Source organism: Scyliorhinus torazame, chromosome 10 (assembly GCF_047496885.1).
Source record: "Scyliorhinus torazame isolate Kashiwa2021f chromosome 10, sScyTor2.1, whole genome shotgun sequence".
NCBI lineage: Eukaryota > Metazoa > Chordata > Chondrichthyes > Carcharhiniformes > Scyliorhinidae > Scyliorhinus > Scyliorhinus torazame.
In genome coordinates, this window is record NC_092716.1 from 8,298,289 (window position 1) to 8,310,439 (window position 12,151).

Here is a 12,151-nt window from a genome sequence, read left to right on the forward strand (position 1 = left end):
GCTATGGTCTAATAGACAGCACTTTGTGCTTCTCAGTATTAATAAGTAAGACATTAGGATATTATGCGAGGTATATGAAGAGAAAAAGATTGGTGAAGACAAACGTAGGTCCCTCACAGTCTGAAACGGGAATTTATAATGGGGAACAAATAAATGGCTGACCAGTTGGCCATACATACATTAGTGTGTAAAATTAAAGTGCATGGAATTGGGCGTAGTGTATTGAGATGGATAGAAAACTGGTTTGCAAACAGGAAACAGAGAGTGAACAAATGGGTCTTTTTCCAAGTGGCAGGCAGCGGCGCATGGGGTACCACAGGCATCAATGCTAGAACAGCAGTTATTCACAATATATAAAGTCGTCCTTGCCCCAGATAACCATAGGCTGCTTTCCCCTTTGAGGGGGAGAGTAGACTAGTGGTGATTAAACCTGAGGATCACCACATCTCAGAAAGGGGCAAGGATGAGAAGATGGACCTGCATCAATAACCTCAGCCAGTACGGGAATATATATAATGATTTAGATGAAGGAAGTAAATGTAACATCTCCAAATTTGCTAATGACACAAAGCTGGCTGGAAGGATGAGCTGTGAGGAGGATGCAGAAATGTTTAGTGTGATTTGGACAAGCTGTGTAACTGGGCAAATGCACGGCACTTGGTAAATAGTGATGTGGCTAAATGTGAGATTATCCACTTTGGTAGAAAAATCTGGAAGCAGATTATTAACTGAATGGCTATAGATTGAGCGAGGGAATGTGCAACGAGACCTGGGTTTCCTTGTACACCAGTCGCTGAAAGTAAGCATGTGGGTGCAGCAGTAACATTGTTTTGGTCTCCTTATCTGAGGAAGGATGTTCTTGTTATAGAGGGAGTGCAGTCAAGCTTCATCAGATTGATTCCTGGGATGGCAGGATTGATTTATGAGGAGAGATTGAGTCGCTTAGATTATATTCGCTTGAGTTTAGAAGAATTAGGAGACTCCCATAGAAAGCTATAAAATTCTAACAGGATGAGACAGGGTAGATGCAGGAACGATGTTCATAAATAGCGGGGGAGCCCAGAACCAGGGGTCATGGTCGAAGGATATTTAGGACTGAAATGAGAACTGGTGAGCCTGCGGAATTCGCCACCACAGAAAGCAGTTGAGTCCAACTTAACACTTCTCCTTTTTGCTTACTTTATTGATTGTTGTAGTCAATGAGGAGTCCTGAAAAGGTGAGTCAATAGTCGTTGATTTCCTACTCACAGTTAGGAAATACAGCAACTAAGCAACAGTCCAAGTCCCAGCAGGACCATCCCGGGCCAGCTTTTATCTCTGGGAATTACCATGCCTCCGCCATTAGCAGGGGAGCATGTACTCCGCAAACTCATGGAGAGATCAATCGTGTCATCCCCGTGGATCTCAGGGTTATAACATCCCTCCCCTCAAAGTGCGTAAGTCCCTCTGCTGAAGGGAAAGGAGGTGGTTATCTTCTCCACTTTGCCCATGGTTGCGCCTCCAGCTGTTGTGGCACTGGGTCAGTGGGGGGGAACCTTTTAAGCGAGTATTGTTACAGTGTCGATCATCTGAGGGCATCATCAGCGACCATTACCTGGGGAGGCCATCATCCGAAAATCCGAATGTCTGAGTCTCCATGTCGGATCCTGAATCTTCCACTTCACATCTCAGTGTTCGAGCCCCTAGGGGTTGATGTTGTTGCTAACTTGCTGTTGTCTCTGAATTTGGCTCTGTTTAATTACGTTTGCTCAAGAGTCGCCAGGTATTTTTCGATACCGCCACAAGGTTCAAAACTGAATACTGATCAAAGACTCGATACACCAGTTAGTAAGTTCAAAAGCAACGCTCATTTATTTACACACAGTCAAATCTACTCATGCATAAAACTCTACAACCTAAACTATCACTTTTACTAAAAGCCTATACTTAGCTTCGGGTGCCCACTCAGTCAGAGGAACAATGGCCGTTGCTCGGTTCTGAGGCTGCTGGGTTGAGCTGTTTACAGGGTAGCAACTAGGAGCGTCTATCTCGTAGCGTGCGTTGACTTGGAACTTATTTGGTCTGGAGCAGCTTTGGCGGGTCTCTCCTCGCTGAGAGCCAAGGCCAAGAGAGAGATCCTCTCTTGGGGAGTCCTTTTTATATCCCAAAAGGGCTTCGCGCGCTTTTGGGCGGGCCTTGAACTTGGCCCCAATTAATTGGGCCGTTTCCCAATTGTCCTTATCGATTTTCCTCCAATAGAGGGGTGGGTCCTCTGGTTGCTGGGCATGTCCTAGGTGGCCATTGGTCTGCTATGTTTTAGTCTCCTCTGGTGCCGAGATGTCTGTCTTAGCATTGTTTACCTAAATGTTGCCTTTTGTTCCCGGGGATGGCTCATTAGTATGTAGTTAGTTCTGCAGTACCGGTCCTGTCTGAGAGTTACAGCTCTAATCAACAGACAGAACTTGCACCTGCTTGCTTTTTCGGTATTGTCCAATTTTCCCTGCATTCTTTGCAAGTGTCCATTTTGTAACCGGGACGGGGCCATCTCAGATGGCTACACACCCTCCTCGTGATCCTCCACGTGAAGCGTGAAGGATCACATTACTGCGTCGTCTTCGTCCTCTGACCAAACGGGGCACCCATAATCAGGCTCTACTCTGCCCTATCCTATGAAACACAATTTTACCTAAGTTATTTTAAATACATACATTATTATAACACTCTACGGGGCGCTATGACATTAATGCATGCATTACAGAAAAATAAAAAACTGGAACCGCTAACTATCCTCAATAAACTATCCTCACTCAAACAATTCCAAAAATCTACAACATCTTAAACTTTACAAAATAGCAGCACACAAATTTCTCTGGCCTGGCAGTCAGACACAGAGGTTTACATTTCTTTATTTAACCGAATACATAAAGAAAAACGGATGCATTTTAATTCATGTCAAAGGGTTCAGGGGTTTGGTGAAATCCGAAAATAGGGGACCTAATCCTGTATACCAGGGTGCAAGAGCTTTAGGCTCTCTTTCGCCATTTCCTGACTCTAAGTATCTGCACGACACTGCAAAGTATCGCCAGTACTAAGAGGGCTTCTACTATATACGATAGTGAGTACCAGGTGATAAACTTATCACACCAGGTAGGGGTATTGTTAGCTGTTGCGGGGCTAGCTATCTCGGGGTTCTGTGTATTGCAGGGATGGGAATCATTCACGGCTTGTGTGGTAGGGGTCAGGGGGGTAGCGTCCGCGTGCAACTGAAGGGATCCCGCTAAGATCCAGGTGAACAAGATGGAGGTCGTCTTCATCATTTCGTCTTTCTGCCTTCTTCTTTGTCTTCCTCTGGGGTTCCTGAGGTTCCGGAGTTCTGTGAACACAAGCATAATATCTGTTATTATCTTGCTTAAGATCTCGTATGCCTGTTTGTCGGCCCGTTGTTGCCAATTTCCCTTTATAATTGGTCACCATCTGTGACCCTTTTTTTTTAAACCAAATATTTGGGACAAAACATCTGCGAAAAATACTGACATAGTGCGGGCTGTCTCGCAGCCTGTGCAATGTAATACAGAAGCAACCAAAGGGTTGCCAAAACCAAACAAAAGAATTTTGAAATGAAAGTGCCAAAATGGGGTGCGCATGGGCTGCGGCGGGTAAGAAATGGGTGGAATCCCCCAGTATTACGGTGATCAATGCCGTTTGTGCTCTACCCAAGCGTAGCTGACCAGAGGGGGGTCCTCAGGCAGGGCGGGGACCAGTGCCGTTTCTCCACTGCCTGAGCAACCGGCAAGGACGGGTAAGAATGTGGTCGTCGTGGGGACCTGCCTCTCGTGATCGAATCAGGAGAGTAGCTATGAGTAGTGTCTGTCGACAAACTAGTTCCTCTGAACTGTTGTCTGGGGACAAACTAGTTCCTCTAACAGGCATTGGGCGCCAAAGGACTGGTGACGTGGGGCCGTGAAAAACTTTCGAGTTTACGAACAACACTTAACATTAACACTAACGAACAAACATACAATAAACATGGTGCAGGTCCCATCAGAAAGGACACCGTATCTCTCCATCGGTTCCTTTTTTTTCCATCATCAGGACACCTCACTGCTCAATAGCGAACAGGGTCAGAAAGGGATTTGTTTGGTGGGAGTCGGACTCTATGTCACATCTTCTCCCGGCTGCCAAATGCTTGACTGTAGTAACCGTGCTAAAGCTCCTTGGACGAATTGGGGTCCATCTCATCATTCCGGATGAGCCTGAATGAATTGTCTCGGTGCCAGAATCGTGTGTCGAGGTTGGAGCTACTAGGTTTCAATCCGTAATCGTCGGGCTGTGGGTCTGGGTCAGGGGCTTTGATATATGTAATCTCGAAGGGGTCAGTGGAATCATGCTGGAATCGCTGGGAGTGGGGCCTGGTACAGGGGTATAATCATAACGTGGTGTGCTGTCGCTATCGTCATCATGATCGCTGTCACTGTCGCTCCTGGTTGAAGGAAGGGAGAGGCGGAGCCATGCCTCTGGGGGTGGAGTTGAAGTCATGTCTGAGGGCGGGCTGGACTGGGTGGGGGAGGGTAGGAAAACGTCATCTGTGGGCGGGGCGTGATCGTCTGCTGCTGTGAGCAGGATGTGGTGAGTGGTTATTCTGCGAGCCATAAGCCTTGAGCTGGTTTATGTGAAACCACGTAGACTTACCATTGGGATATGTAATCTTGTATACCGAGGGGCTGACTTTGTCCGAAATGGAGTACGGTCCGGAGAATTTAAGGGAAAGGAATGAACTGGGGTTGTATAGGGAAAGCATCACTTGCTGCCCTATGCAAACTCAGTGGCGTGTACTGTTTTGTCGAAACAAGCCTTGCTCTGTTTCTTCCTGGTCCCAAGTCTCACAGCTGCTGCGAGTTGGGCCGCCTTTATCATAGAATTTACAGTGCAGAAGGAGGCCATTCGGCCCATCGAGTCTGCACCAGCTCTTTGAAAGAGCACCCTACGCAAGCCCACACCTGCACCCCATCCCAGTAACCCCACCCAACACCAAGGGCAATTTTGGACACTAAGGGCAATTTAGGATAGCTAATCCACCTAACCTGCACAACTTTGGACTGGGAGGAAACCGGAGCACCTGGAGGAAACTCACGCACACACGGGTAGAACGTGCAGACTCCGCACAGACAGTGACCCAAGTCAGGAATCGAACCTGGGACCCTGGAGCTGTGAAGCAATTGTGCTAGCCACTATGCTACCGTGCTGCCCTAATGTTCTGCCATTTATGTTCTGTATCAATTGTTGAACCACATTTTCATGCGCGAGGGCTGTGACTGCGGGGCTGGCCAAATCCAGTCCTCATAAATACTCTGTCCCTTTCATGGGGCGTCCGGTCATGAGAGTGTGGGGGGTGTATCCTGTGGACGTGGATATCGTGTTCCTCATAAACATTAAAGCCAATAGGAGAACTGAATCCCAGGTGCTGTTATTCTGCTGAACCATTTTCCTGAAGGTGGCTTTTAATGTCCTGTTCACCCTCTCAACAATACCACTTGACTGGGGGTGGTATGCTATGTGAAACTTTTGTCGAATGCCGAAAATCATGAGGATATTTTTCATTACACGTCCAGTGAAATGGGAGCCTTGATCGGGCTCTATACTGCGGGGAGGCCTCATCTTGTAAAGATGTGGTGTTGAATATTTTAGCCGTTGTCTTGGCTGTATTAGTTCTCGATGGAAATGCTTCACCCATTTTGTGAAGGTGTCTATGACCACCAACACATACTTGTAACCATTTCTGCACGGGGGTAGGGGTTCTATATAATCTATCTGGAGATTTGTCCAGGGTCCATTAACGGGGCGGGTATGACTAAGTTGAGCCTTTTTCGCATATCTGTCCGGATTGTTCTGGGCACAGATCAAGCAATTCTCTCTGTAGTGGGTAACATCGGCTTTTAAATCAGGCCACCAGCAGAGCGGTCTGAGGTGGGCTAGGGTGGGTTCAATACCTAGGTGTCCATGATTGTCATGGAACTGACAAATGATCTGGTTCCTGTCCTGGCTGGGAACTATCTAAATGGCATCCTTTAAAATCACACCGTCATGTGTGGTTATTGCATTCTTGTAGTTATCATACGGGGCAGGGAAGGTACCCTTTAGAACTTCCCTTAGTTTCTCGTCCTCTTTCTGTGCCTTCGCTAGATCCTGAATATTGGTCTGTGAGACCTGAACTGCGTGTACTGGGGTGCTTTCGGGGGTGTTCCAAAAATAACCATGCCTGGAGCCTGCCTTCGCCAGGGCGTCTGCTTTAACATTACCAGCGGGGGGAAGAACGGTGATGACTGCGAACCTTAATTATTCCATATTTTCTATCCTTCGCTGTCTCTAAGATATGGCGGCGTAATGGGGCTAAGGGTAGGGGTTTACTGTCCGTGGAAACAAATCCTCTCGTTTCCCACAGGAGTAGGAATTCCATCAAACTATTACATACATACAAGCTGTCCGAATAGATGTCTGCTGGGGTCAGGAAAGAATCGGGGTGGTCTACAATATAAGCGATTGCTGCCAGCTCTGCTGCCTGCGAGCCTAAGTGTCCTGGCAACTTTAGTGACATCTCATCTAGGGCGCGTCCTTGTGCATCCTCTACGCAATTACTGCAACCGGTGATTTTCTTTCCATTTAACACTGTGGAGGAGCCAGCCACATAAATCTTCAGGGGTGCGCACGTGTCTGGGCTGGAGTCTCTGGGGTGTACTACCTATTTTCCTGGGAGGTATTTTGGGAATAAATGGGCCTGTGTTCTGTTTTGTGATGATGATCTCACACGCATGAGGGGTTCCTACATACTGTAAATTATCGGCAAGGAAGGTGTGGATCTTGGTTCTTTTTACTGTGATATCCCGTCCCTGTAAAAGAAGGGTCCAATGGGCTGCGCAGATTTGGCTGACTGTGTCATCCATAAGTCGGCCGTCTAACAATAGCTGTGTTGGGGTGTGTTCTCTGAGGATGGTGATGGGGTTGAGTCCTGTAATGGAGGCGAAGTATTGTACTGCCCAAAAAACTGCGAGCAGGTGCCTTTCGCAGGCAGAAAATCCTTGCTCTACGGGGTCTAACACGTGTGAGGCGTATGCTACGGGGCGTAATTGGTCGTGGCGTTCCTGGAGGAGCACGGCTGAAAGGGTTCGACCGGTGCTTGCTACTTCGATAGCGTACGGGGAAAGTGGATCTGGGACCTGTAGTGCGGGTATGTGCTGAGTGCTCTTTTTAAAGCATCCACGGCATCCGTGTGCAGTGGAAGCCATTCCCAAGGTGCCTGCTTCTTGAGAGGTTCGGAAAGGGGCGCTGCTTTAGTGGCGAAACCGTCAATATGGTTTTGGCAGTAGCCAACCAGTCCTAAAAATGACCGGAGGGCTGAGACATTGTGGGGAAGGGGCAATTTGACGATTGAGTCAATTCTCTTTTGCTCAATCTCGCGTTTACCATGTGTGATCACAGTTCTTAGGTAAATCACTTTCTCTTTCAAAATCTGGGCCTTCTTGGGGTTGATTTTACAACCAATTTCTTTTAGGAGTTCGGTGAGAAGCGAAATGTGCTCTCCTTTTGTGTCTGTCTGTAGTAACAAGTCTACAGACAGTCGGGGCGGGAAAATTTTGCTAATCCATTTGCCAGCTGTCGGTGGAAAATGGAGGGGAAGTTGTGGAAGGCACGTCCACGTATACTGTTGTCACTGGAATGTAAAGGCAAATTTGTACTGGCACGCTTTAGCCAATGGAATGGACCAAAAGCCGTTGCTAATGTCCAAAACCGAAAAACATTTTGACTGGAGTCCCTGTTTGAGCATGGTCTTGGGACTCACGTCTACGGTGGGGGCTGCTGCTGGGGTTACTTTGTTCAGTTCCCGGTAATCAATGGTCAGTCGCCATGATCCGTCGGGTTTCCTGACGGGCCAAATTGGTGCGTTTGTGGAGGCTACTGATCTGAGTACGCCTTGATCCAACAAATTCTCTATTACCGTTGAGATTTCTCCCTCTGCCTCCTGGGGAAATCCGTACTGCTTCTGGGGTCTGGGGTCGGAACCTGTAATGTTCACAAAGCCAGCCAATTTGCCACAGTCGTGCTTGTGCTGTGCAAATGCTGCTTTGTGTTCCTGCAGGACTGCCCTAACCTGTTTGTCTGCACTAATGGCTCGAGGGTCGAACCAGAAGTCTCCTACTGAGCTAATCCTGTTTACATACTCTCCTACTGTGAGTGTGGCGGGGGCTCGTGCTGCCTTTGCCATTTTCCATACACACTTGTTAACTGGGTCAAAAGAAAGGTTATGGGAGCTCATGAAATCGATCCCAAGGATATGTTCTGCTGTCTGGGGCAGATCAACCAAAATTATGGAGTGCTTAGTTGTGATGTTCCCTATTTGTATTGCTACAGGGGCTGTGATGTGACCCTGTTGTAAATGGCCTGTAAAGCCGCTGAGTGTGATGGTGTCTGTTATGGGCCACGTGTCTCGTTGAAACATCGTGGAGGAATTGAGTGTGGTGCGGGACCCTCCTGTGTTCGAAAGAAATTCTATGGGGTGTCCCCGAACTTTGCCTGCTATTACCGGTCTACCGGAATTGTCCCAAGTTGAGGAGCCCGAACACCGTCTGTCGGTGCATTTCATGTCTGCATTCTCTGAACGGGCACTAACGCTATGGATCGGCTTTGCCCTATTCCTGTTTAGGGTGCCTGTCTGTTGGTTTCTCTGCTGCTTTTGGGGCGCGTTGCATTCCCGTGCAAAGTGTCCTAACTGTCCACAATTGTAACATTCTTGAGCTTTAGGCTGGGGTGTGCGGGCTGCTCCTGCCCTCCTTTACCCGTGCGGGGTTCTGGTGCGCTTTAACTGGATTCATGTCTGCCTGCTCTTCATCGGGTTTTATAAATGCGGTTTTGCTTTGGACTGATTGCTCCCAAGTGTGGGACAATCTCTTCAAAACCCATTTTTCATTGTGGGCCTCATCTGAGGGGTCATAATTTGCGCAAGCTTTCTGTCCTGCGTCTGTCGTGTGAGAGACTAGGATTCGAGTCCATTTGACCATATTATCTGGGGACAAATGGGCGCAGGCTAACTCTCCGAAAACTGCTGTGAAGTGTATCCACAAGCGTCCAGCCAACGCTGTGGGTGCTCTGTCTTCTTTTGCCTACACTTGTTCAGGCCTTCTACGGGGTCTCCTCTATTGTAGCCGATCGCATCAAGGATCGCTGTGTGCATCTCTTGGAGTGTGCCTTCTCCTACATTCTGTGGGTCGGGAAGGGCTGCCATGAATGAAGAGTCGAGGCTTAAAACCCTGAGCTTCACTTGCTCCTTTTCGTCCAGGCCATACATGGTAGCCTGCGGTTTGACTTTCGCGAAAAATTGGTGGGGGTCTGATGTGGGAAGGAACGGTGTAATTGTTCCACACGCGTCCTGTAATTGGGTCACGGTTAACAGGGTTGTATAAAGGAAATCTGCGTCTCCATCTGCCGTGGCCCTGCGGTGTGTGGTTACAGGGTTCATGGGGGTGTGTTCTGCCTGTTCGGTTGGGGCGCTTTCCTTTTCTGGGGTTTTTCCTGTGTACATGTCCTATGTACGTATCTATGGGCAGTCTCGTTCAATTCCTGCCAATCGAGGCCGTTTTCCTGATCTAATTGTGGTCCAAATGTGCTTTGAAACCCATTTTAAACAGAAAGCCGAGATTGCAATTCTGCAATTTGCTTCCGGCACTTTGCGTGGTCTACGGAGCTCTGCCTTTGTTCTGTCCTGGAAGCATGGAGTGCTCGTAGGGCTGCTTTCAGATCATTGCACTGTTTCTGCAATTTCTCAACTTGTTGCTCGGTCTCTTGTCTTACCAAGACCGCACGTTGCATGTCCTGGTAGGACTTATCGTATTGCGTTTGGAAGCTACTCAAATGTGCGAGACAAGACTGGTGTGCCCTCTTGGCATTATCCACCTCTCTGTCCCTTGCTGCTAACTGCTCTCTCAAATCTCTATTCTCCTTCTCTACTTCGCTCACGTCTACCTCACTACTTCTGTCTCTCTCCTCTATCTCTCTACGGAGCGTCCTAACGACCTCCTCTGTACCTCGCAATTGTGCCAAACAGGACACTATTGCCATCGGCTTGCGAGCTTTCTCCAAGCTCTTCTTGTGGATCTCTGACAGGTTCTCCCATCAAGTATGTCCTATACTCCCGGGACCTGTTTCGTCATTGGTGCAGAATTCACTCCAAAGGGGCCATCCTTTCCCTTTGAGATATTTCCTGATCTCATCTTCCCAAACAGGACACTGTCCTACTCTACTGGTCGCTGCAACCTCGAATTCCTGGGGGTTCATAAGGCGTTCCATTGCCTTCATTGCCATTTTCTCTATCTAGGTTCTCTACTGAATTTGGAACAGGGGGTGATAAAGTGGTGATGTAAACACGGGTACGGCTTACGCTGATTTCCGGCCTACAAAACTCCCGACAGTTTTTTGCAACACAATCTCTCAGGTTTACCTTATATCCCTGTTAGTATGCATGCATTAACACACTTCCGAACCTCGGAGGCTTGATCAGTACTGTTCTTACGCTTGTGGTTTTTCTGTTTCCAATTGGATTCTCAATTCAAATTTGGGTTCTCTCTGAGTGATTAGGACATTTCTAAATCGAGTCCCGTCAGATGTCGCCAGTAAATTTTGCTAACTTGCTGTTGTCTCTTAATTTGGTTCTGTTTAATTACGTTTTCTCAAGAGTCGCCAGGTATCTTTCGATACCGCCACAAGTTTCAAAACCGAATACTGATCAAAGACTCGATACACCAGTTAGTAAGTTCAAAAGCAATGCTCATTTATTTACACAGTCAAATCTACTCGTGCATAAAACTCTACAACCTAAACTATCACAATTACTAAAGCCTATACTTCTAGTGCCCACTCAGTCAGAGGAACAATGGCCGTTGCTCGGTTTTGCGGTTGCTGGGTTGAGCTGTTTACAGGGTAGCAACTAGGAGCGTCTATCTCGTAGCGTTCGTTGACTTGGAACTTACTTGGTCTGGAGCAGCTTTGGCGGGTCTCTCCTCGCTGAGAGCCAAGGTCAAAAGAGAAATCCTCTCTTTTTTAAAAAATATGTTTATCCAAAGTTCCCCCAACAAAAATTTTCAATGAACTAAACCCCCCCACATAACAGAAAAGAAAAAGAGAAGGAACAGAACAAAACATAAACATATCAACCCAACACAATACAGAACCTGTACAATGGGTTCCTCCCTCACATATTGACCCTCCCACATACTTACGCTCCTCCTTTCTCAAGTGCCCCTAGGAAAACCCTCCTCCCCACCCACCCATACCCCCCCCCCCCCCCCAAAAGAGACCCCCCTCCCCCCTGGATTGCTGCTGCTGCTGACCGACCTCCCTCGAACGCTCTGCGAGATTGTCTAGGAACGGTTGCCACCGCCTGAAGAACCCCTGCGCAGACCCTCTCAAGGCAAACGTTATCCTCTCCAGCTTGATGAACCCTGCCATGTCATCTATCCAGGCCTCCACACTGGGGGGCCCTGCGTCCTTCCATAATAGCATGATCCTCCGCCGGGCTACCTGGGACGCAAAGGCCAGAATACCGGCCTCTTTCGCCTCCTGCACTCCCGGCTCGTCCGCCACCCAAAATAGTGCCAGCCCCCAACTTGGCTTGACCTGGACTTTCACCACCTTAGACATAGTCCTCGCGAAACCTCTCCAGAACCCATCCATGCCGGGCACGACCAGAACATATGGGCGTGATTCGCCGGGCTTCCTGAGCACCTCCCACATCTGTCCTCCACCCCAAAGAACCTACTCAGCCTCGCCCCTGTCATATGCGCTCTGTGAATAACCTTAAACTGTATCAGGCTAAGCCTGGCACACGAGGAAGAGGAATTAACCCTACTCAGGGCATCAGCCCACAGACCCTCTTCAATCTCCTCCCCCAACTCCTCCTCCCATTTGCCCTTCATCTCCTCTACCAAAGTCTCCTCCACTTCTTTCATCTCCTGATATATCGCCGACACCTTGCCCTCTCCGACCCATACTCCCGAAATCACCCTGTGCCGGGAGCAACGGGAATTCCCTCACTTGTCGCCTCACAAACGCCCTCACTTGCATGTACCTGAAAGCGTTTCCCGGGGGTAGCCCAAACTTCTGCTCCAGCGCCCCTAGGCTCGCAAAC

General features: G+C 48.4%; 1 protein-coding gene and 1 long non-coding RNA gene across 2 annotated transcripts in view; one reads left to right on the top strand and one right to left on the bottom strand.

Moving 5' to 3' along the window:
* Positions 1 to 12,151, top strand: part of terb1 (telomere repeat binding bouquet formation protein 1) — a 221,014-nt gene that overhangs the window by 84,948 nt on the left and 123,915 nt on the right. The gene's annotated exons all lie outside the window — the stretch shown is intronic.
* Positions 1,829 to 12,151, bottom strand: part of LOC140430346 (uncharacterized) — a 35,762-nt gene continuing 25,439 nt past the window's right edge. Inside the window, exon 3 of the long non-coding RNA XR_011949386.1 lies at positions 1,829 to 3,352. This is a non-coding gene — a long non-coding RNA (uncharacterized lncRNA). The remainder of the gene's footprint in view (positions 3,353 to 12,151) is intronic.